This window comes from Protobothrops mucrosquamatus, unplaced genomic scaffold (genome assembly GCF_001527695.2).
Source record: "Protobothrops mucrosquamatus isolate PMUCROS unplaced genomic scaffold, P.Mucros_1.0 scaffold774, whole genome shotgun sequence".
Classification (NCBI taxonomy): domain Eukaryota; kingdom Metazoa; phylum Chordata; class Lepidosauria; order Squamata; family Viperidae; genus Protobothrops; species Protobothrops mucrosquamatus.
This window is the reverse complement of record NW_015387042.1, coordinates 373,410-381,996: the sequence shown is the minus strand read 5'-3', so window position 1 is coordinate 381,996 and position 8,587 is coordinate 373,410. Positions and strand designations below refer to the sequence as shown.

The 8,587-nt window shown below is 40.0% G+C and overlaps 1 non-coding gene across 1 annotated transcript; it reads right to left on the bottom strand.

The window, feature by feature from the left end:
• Positions 1–8,238: 8,238 nt before the first annotated feature.
• On the bottom strand, positions 8,239–8,309 carry TRNAG-GCC. The gene has a single exon. It is a non-coding gene; the product is annotated as a tRNA-Gly (tRNA).
• Between the last annotated feature and the right edge of the window lie 278 nt (positions 8,310–8,587).

Sequence of the window (8,587 nt, the reverse complement as noted above, 5' to 3'; positions counted from 1 at the left end):
GCTGCACATAAAGTTTTTGCAAGGAGTAGAAGCATGGGCAATGACCCATAAGATGAAAAGAAGCTTAGAGAAGCGGATGGCTTAAAATATCATGAACTGAATCCAAATTAAATGAAACAATCTTCCAAAGAATAGCCAAAGACAGGCAAATATTATCATCAAGAAAAGGAAAATGGAATATTTTGGATACATAATGCACAACAAGAAACATCAACTACATCAACTAATTACCCAAAAATTTTTTGATAGAAAGGCAGTGAGGAGTGAGCCAATTTGAACAGATTGCTCAATTCACATTACTCCCTTTGCAAACTCCCTGCATAGCACTACTTTCTGAGAAGTTTTGTAAATAGCATTAGCACTTAGACTTATATACAGCTTCATAGCACTTTACAGCACTCTCTAAAAGGTTTACAGAGTCAGCATATTGGCCCCAACAATCTGCGTCCTCATTTTACCGACCTTGAAAGGATGGAAGGCTAAGACAAACTTGAGCCGGTCAGGATTGAACTCCTGGCCGTGAGCAAAGTCAGCCTGCAATACTGCATTCTAACCACTGCGCCATCACAGCTCATCAGCTGGAACAATATAAAATCTAAAATTCTTAGTCAAGTCAAAATATATAGTTATCCACTAATGCTTCTTTTACACAAACCCCTTTAACTTTGCATTCTGCAGGGTGGTCCATCCTACCTCAATTTAGTGTATGTCACTTTCCTGTGGAAATTAAACATTTTTTCCAGTAACCTATGCAGGTTTATTATTTTCATTTCCTAAGAGAACTTAGGGGTCTAGAGAAATTCATAGAAATAAACCTACTACATGTTAGCATTTTGCTTTGAAATCTCCTGTATTTTTCAATTCCTAGACATACTGTATTTAATGTAAAAAGTTAACAGGAAGAAGCCTAGCACTTGGGACCCCAATTCTCAGTCTTAAGGTAAAATTAAAATTAAAATTTCCCCCTTAACTAAGCCCTATTCTTCAGATAACTCACAGATAAAACTTCCTTTGTTCAGTAGTTAGTACATTACTGATTCTTAAACACACCTTTTTCTGGTATTGAATAATATATTGTTGAAGGAAAAGTCTTCATCATGTTCAGTCCAAGCCGGGAATAAACAATATGGTGACTGCTTTAGAAAGAAGGTTGCAGTTTATTGAAGAGGAGAGCCAGACAGAAAGATGGCACTGGAAGAAAAAAGAGAGAGAGAGCACATGTAGGGAGTGGGTTTTTATATCCCCTGGAGCCTTTTGTTTGGAGCTGTTCCTATGGCATGAACTTTGACCTGAGTTTGAGTGTGCCCCTTTGGCATCTGTGGGTTAATCCTATTATGTCCTGTCTTAGAGTTTGGGTGGGGTATGTAGATTTTAGGTGTCTTTGTCTTCCTAAGCTTCTAGCTGGGAGCCTCCAACCTTCCTGGATTATTTACATCTACATTTCTACAGAGCTGGTTTCTGCTTGGGGGAGGGAGACTTGGGGCTATTAAGAAAACTGGGCATGCTTTCCTGCCTCTTTAAGATCCTTTGAGGAAATATAATATTCTGCCCTTTTAATATTTCCTTCTCTGGGGAGGGGTTGACTTTCCACAGTATAATAACTTGAATAAACCCCCACCCACCCCCAAAACCCCAGACTCCATTGTTTATTTTATTTTATTTTATTTATTTATTTTATTACATTTATATCCCGCCCTTCTCCTTACGGACTCAGGGCGGCTAACAATCAGATAAAATACAAAAATACAGTACACCTTTAAAATTAATTAAAAAGAAATATTGTTAAGTTCTCAATTGGTTTGCATAACATTAAATCATAAATTATGGTTTACAAAGTACACTGGGCAAAGCTGGTTTTATTCAGCCCATAAATGAAAACAAATAAAAGCATCATACAGTACAGTGTCTGTGGAGATGCAGTTTTTGCTTAAATTACTGCCCAGAAATTAGTGCTCTGAAACTACAGGCAGGAAGGAAGGACTTCTCATTTTATAGCCATTAAGGGTTTCTTCTATGTTCCCATGACAACCAGTCTTTTAGATTAGAGAACAATGGATGTGTTTGAGCCATAGACCTGTCCAGCAGGTTTCAGATTTTCCTTCTTTGAGAATGGAAAATCTCCAGGACTGGCAGAAGAAGTTTAAGGCCTATAGCCAGACACCACCACTTTTTATCCACTACAGGGTGTTAGTCAACCTGCATCCATGCAGAATCCTGAATTTGGGTTTCAGCACCTCTGGAAAAAATAACTAAGGAAACTGTGTGTAGGAAGAATCCAGAGAAAGAAATATTTTGGGGGATATTAAAAAGGCAGAATATATTTTCCCAAAGGAATAATGGAGAAGATCTTTAAAAAGACAGAAACCAGCCCCAGAAATCAGCCCAGCCCCTAGGCAGAAGCCAGCTTTTAGAAATGCAAATTCAATAATCCTTTCAGAAAGGTTGGAGCCTTCCAGCTAGAAACTGAAGAAATTAGGAAGACAAAGACCCTTAAAAATCTACATATCCCACCGAAACTCTAAGACAGGACATAATAGGATTAACCCACCAATACCAAAAAGACACACTCAGATTCAGGTCAAAGTACATGACACAGGAAATACAAAGCCTCAAACAGGAACAGGAAACTTCAAGAGCCCCAGAAGATATAAAAGCCCACCACTCTGCTCCATGTGGTCAGTCTTTTCCAGAGCCATCTTTCTGTCTGGTCTCCTATTTAATAAACTACAACCTTCTTTCTAAAGCAGTCTCCATGTTGTTTATTCCCAGCTTGGACTGGACCCTGATGAAGATTTTTCTTTCAACATGTGTTTATCCAACATATACAGTATTTTCCAGCCTGCTAACCCATTTCTTGAAAAGCTACTGCTAGTTTCTGCACATCAGACTTTACTAAGAGAAAGTCTCAAGGGTGGTAGAAGCTTATTGAGTTGCTTATTTCTGATCAATCAGTCCTAACCTGAACATTTTTTAAAATACAGGAACAAGATAATGCAGCACAGAGCGATCTACTTAATGTCAACAAGACAGTTAAGCCCTTGATCAGCCTACCTGTTGAAAACGCTGGGAATGACTATAATTCTACTGTTCCTCATATTTACTATAATTAAACTTGGCAGGAAATGAATGCCTCAATTATCACACAAGTCCATACCAAACAAATGCAAGTTCCAGGGATGGATTTGGCAGGAATCAAGTTTGGGGTGGTCTTGAAACTGCCACCCTTGTTTTAAAAAAAAGAACTATTGTTAGGTAAAGCATAATTAAAGAACAAAGCAATCCTGGCTAACCTGGGGTTGGACTATGAGCTGCTAAGTGCTGGGTTAGGATTAGGGGAGTTGTAGTCCCCTAAATTATGTGACTCGTGTAGCTGAAGGGAATGGGAATTTGGAGTCATATTATCAGGGGCCTTTTAGAAAGGAATAACAGATTAAATCTGAAATAAAATTTAAACTCCATAACAAAATATCTTGCTTTTTTCTTTGTATCACTATCATACTAAATTTATTTCAGTTCAGCAGTTCACTGCCATTTCTTGGACTTGAACTCCAGTAAATTCCAGGCATGCAAAGAAGCAAACCAAAACTATTTTAAAGAGACCAATAATAAGAAAGTCCAAAACATCACTTCAGAATATATATTACTAGAATACAGATTTAGGATTTAGGAAACTATTAAATAATATAAAATTACAATAATCTTATAAATTCAAAAGATAAATATACTTTTTTGCAACACTGTACTAGGTATGCTAGCTAAATGGAGCATATGAAAGTTTCCGGGATATTGTCTCATAAGTGTTACTGTGTTCCCAAAGAAATAATTTCTATAATGTCATTTGTGTTTGTGTGAGACATCAAACTGGCCAAAATGGTGACCATGTGATCAAAGCCTAGCCTTTTTTGCATGCCTCTGTAATGATAGGAACTGTTAGATTCCCCTTACTTTGTCTGACAAACAAAGGCAAATAAAGCCAAATCAGATAGCAAATTTGCTGTACGTGACAGAAACAGCTTCTCAATTTTGCACTACTACATCAGTTACTGATTCCTCCCAAACCCCCCCCCCCCAGACAGGCTACGAACAGCAGAAACTGAAAAAGTGAGTCCTGGAAGGTGGTAGAGTAACATATACTCTATACATACATACATACATGTATACATGTATACATACATACATACATATACATGTATACATACATACATATACATGCATACATATATACATGTATACATGTATACATGTATACATACATATACATACATATAAACATATATACATATATACATATACGCATATACGGATACGCATACGCATACACATATACATATATATATATATGCTAAATTTTTGGATTGCTAACAAAGAGTTAAAGGGAGACTGTATTCTAGAAGGACCAGGGATGATATGAAAGCAGTCTTCCAGTCCTTGAAGAGCTACCACAAGGAAGAAGCATAAACTTATTTTCCAAAGCACCGGAAGGCAAGACAAGAAACAATGGATGGAAATTCATCAAGGAGAGAAGCATTATGAATTATGGAGAAAATTTCTAACAGTGAGAACAATCAACCAGTGGAACAAATTGCTTTCAGAAGATGTGGGTGCCCCATCACGGGAGGCTTTTAAGAAGAGACTGAAGAGCCATTTGTCAGAAATGGTATGGGTCTCCTGCGTGAGCTGGATGGCTTCCAAAGTCCCTTCTAACTCTGTTATTGTTACTATATCATATCAACTAAGTGTACATATTTACTCAGAAGTACATTCCACTGTATTCAGTGGCTTTGGTCACAGGAAAGTTTGTAGAAGAAGAAGAAGAAGAGGAAGAAGAGGAAGAAGAGGAAGAAGAAGAAGAAGAAGAAGAAGAAGAAGAAGAAGAAGAAGAAGAAGAAGAAGAAGAAGAAGAAGAAGAAGAAGAAGAAGAAGAAGAAGAAGAAGAAGAAGAAGAAGAAGAAGAAGAAGAAGAAGAAGAAGAAGAGGAGGAGGAGGAGAAGGAGGAGCTAATGAACTGATCTGCAAATCTAGATGTTGCAAGTGTGAATCTCAGCTCTGCCACAAACTCAGCTCTACTACAAGCACAGCTCTGCCTCATGAAAAGCAATTTTTTAGTGGCCTAAGCCTTCATTTGCCATGTGAGGAGAGAAATTCTGTCCTACATTACAGATTGGTTATAAAATAGAGATTGCAAGAAGATAATACATGTGCAGTTACATATGACTGTACTGCGTTATTGTGACAATACTGATGGTAATTGTTGAAAATGAGAGGAAATGTTTCAACTCGTAAATTCATTATTGGACATCATCACAACACAAAAAGGCAGGCACACGCTCAAAGGAGTGGGAGGACAGCTGGCCACTATATATGGGCTGAATTCTAAAAGGCTATTTTTGTACTGAATGTCTTTTAATCGGGGGTTTCGACAAGTTTAAAAGTTGAAAGTCTCATGCCCTGACATAAAAATATCTTAATCAAGTGTGAGATGCTTCTTGGACAGAAAATGAACTATGAACTAATCCCTTTTTTTAATGGCAAAGAGGAAATGACTCAGGCTAGCTGTCAAGTCATTAGCCAATAAGTAAAGCCAAGAGCTCTGAAGAAACAGGATGGAAATGGGGTTTTAGCTCTGCTTTTACATTATGACTTAACTTGAGATGGTTTATCAAACATATTTATTTTTATGTGTATATATCACATTTAGAAACCACCCATCTCCCTCATAGAGTGAATCTGGATGGTATAAAGAGGGAATCTGGAGAGCTCCCCAAAGAAGAAGTACTGTAAATGTTGAACTGCAGCTCTGAAGGAAGTATTTGTTCAGAGGTTTGCTAATGTTCTTTGATTGGATTACAGAATACAGATTCAGTGCCACGCCTGTATCAAATGGGGCAATACTGAGATCACAGTTTATTGTCCAGAAGAAACATGAAATATACCAGTCTAACTGAACCTTTCTATCTGGTCAGCTCCAACAATAGTTAAGAAAACCAAGTTACAGCTTTATAAGACAATTGTTGTACCAATAACGATCTATGCCAGTGAAACATGGGCATCAACAGCACACACAGCACAAAAACTCTATGTGTTCCATCAGTGTTGCCTATGAAGAATTCTGGATGTCACTTGGAGTGACCATGTCACTAATGAGGAAATTTTGCAGCAGAGTGGATCCAAGAAGTTGCAGGCCATTGTGATGGAATGTCAAATGCATCTAGCTGGCCATATACTTTGCTTGCCAGAACATCAATATCCAAAAAACACTGTAAAATAGTAGCTGCCAGAGGAAAAGCAGAGGTGGGCTAGACCATGCAAAACTTGGCGTCAGGCATTTAAAGATAACTTATGGACAGAGGACATCAAATGGGAAGATGTTGAAGATGCTTCCATGGATAGGATTCATTGGAAGAAACTTGCTGCCCTATGTGCTTCATAGAAAAGGAACCAATAATGATGATGATGATGATCCAAACCTAAACAAAATAGACAGTGTCAAATTTTGGGGGGAATTATAATCCCAACCCAACTGATGGTCATCAATTTGAGGAAAGCTGGTAGAAATTGAAATTCCTGTTAGAACTAAATGAAAGTGATGGCACTCTACATTGACACATTACCTTAAATAATAGAAATGACAATGATTAAGGAAGTATTCAGAGAGGGATAAAGAGAAAGCACCACAGGCATAGCTGCCAGTCACAGTAATATCAGTAAACAAGCCATAGTTTTCCATATTGCATCCAGATATCAGACACAAGCACAAAAATCATAAGAGTTTGCATTGTGTAATCATGACAGTTAGGCATTTGTTCCCACCACCACTACCACCACCCAGTGGATGTCTATGAAGAACATAGTTAGAATGACTGATTTTGTTATGACTATAAATGTTTCCAGTCATCATACTTCACAAAAAGCCAACAGGATTGAGCCATCCTGATCTCTGAATATGTGTTATTTTCTAGGGCAGACACAGTAACAGAGATGGCACAACTCATATGACACTGTCTAATAGAAGGGATTGGAGCATACCAACCCTGCCTATTCTGGAGTAGTGAGGCATAGTGAAGTGGCTGTGGCCACTTCACTATGCCTCCCTCACCCCAGAAAATCCACGTGGCCCTTGCACCCTCAGGGCACTGCCATAGCCAGGTGGCCCCCGCTGCACAAACATAGGTTCCATGCCCTGGGCATCTCTTTGCCACTTGTCCCCTGACCTTCATCCCCTACTCCTTATCCCCTGCTGCCTTGCACTGGGCAATTCACCATGGGACAAATCTCCCTGGCCTCTATCCTGCATGGGACACGATAGTTGCATGGGATAACTCACCAACTGCTGGTGTAGGGAGAGTGGAAGGCCACTCTGCCCATGGTTGGGTGGTGGATTGCTCCCTGTAGCAGGTGAGATGCTGCTCTGTCCTATGGCCTCCTCCTTCTACTCCTCCTCCTCCTCCTCCTTCATAACATCTACAGCAGGGATGTCAAACTCGATTTCATTGAGGGCCGCATCAGCATTGCAGTTGTCCTCAGGGGGCCGGGTGGATGTGGCCAGGGTGGGTGCGACCTACTGGGTGGGTGTGGATGGAGTTGGGTGTGGCCTACTGGGTGGGTGTGGCCAGCTCTACATCGTTCGCGTCAAGGGTGCCTGTGGGGGTGTGGGCAGGAGTGGGATAGGTATGAGGGTCTCTGGCACAAGGGGGTGGGACCAGGGCAAGTGTCAAGGCATGGTCCACTGGAGGAGCCTCACTGTTCCTCTCAGGCCATGCGGGAGTGGGCTTATGGAGCTAAGACTGAATGCGTTTCAGCATAGATGGCCACCACAAAATTGTACATTGGCTCCCGGCTGGCCTGGGCCAGGGCCAAGGCAGAGGGGGCCGTTCCCTCACTGTTTCCAGGATGACTTCGCGGGCCACATGAAACCACTTCGCGGGCCGCATCTGGCCCCCGGGCCTTGTGTTTGACATGTCTGATCTACAGTAACCACGGTGGTTCAGTAATAGAATTCTTTCCTGCCATGTGGGAGGCTTAAGTTCAATTCCTGACCAATGCAACTTGTCTTTTTTGACCCCCGGGGATCCATTTTGCTAGAAAAATACTTAGCAAAAGATTAAATGAGTGCATTTTTATAGAAAAAGTATATTTTTCCAGAAAAGTAGATTGTATATATATTGTATGGAATGGTACAGAACTGCATGAAGAGAATAGAGGCAAAATCTATGAGGGAAACAGCATCAAAAGCCTCATTGCATTGGCCGGGAATCGAACCCAGGCCTCCCACGTGGCAGGTGAGAATTCTATCACTGAACCACCAATGCACCATTAGAAGAACTGGATGGCTGCTTTGATGGAATAAAAAAGGCATTATTGGCTTAGCTAGGAAGCTGAAGTATAATAATGCTTTAAAATATTCTCTTTGTACATTTACTGCATAAGACAGTCTCTACCCATTCTCTGCACAGGCTCTATATGTTTTCAACTCCAAAGAATAGCTTTATTTTACAGTTTGTAAATATTTATTTCTTTATTAAATTTGTAGGCCCACCCATCTGCATCTGGGTGGCTTACAGTTGATGAAAAGACAAATAGAGAAATA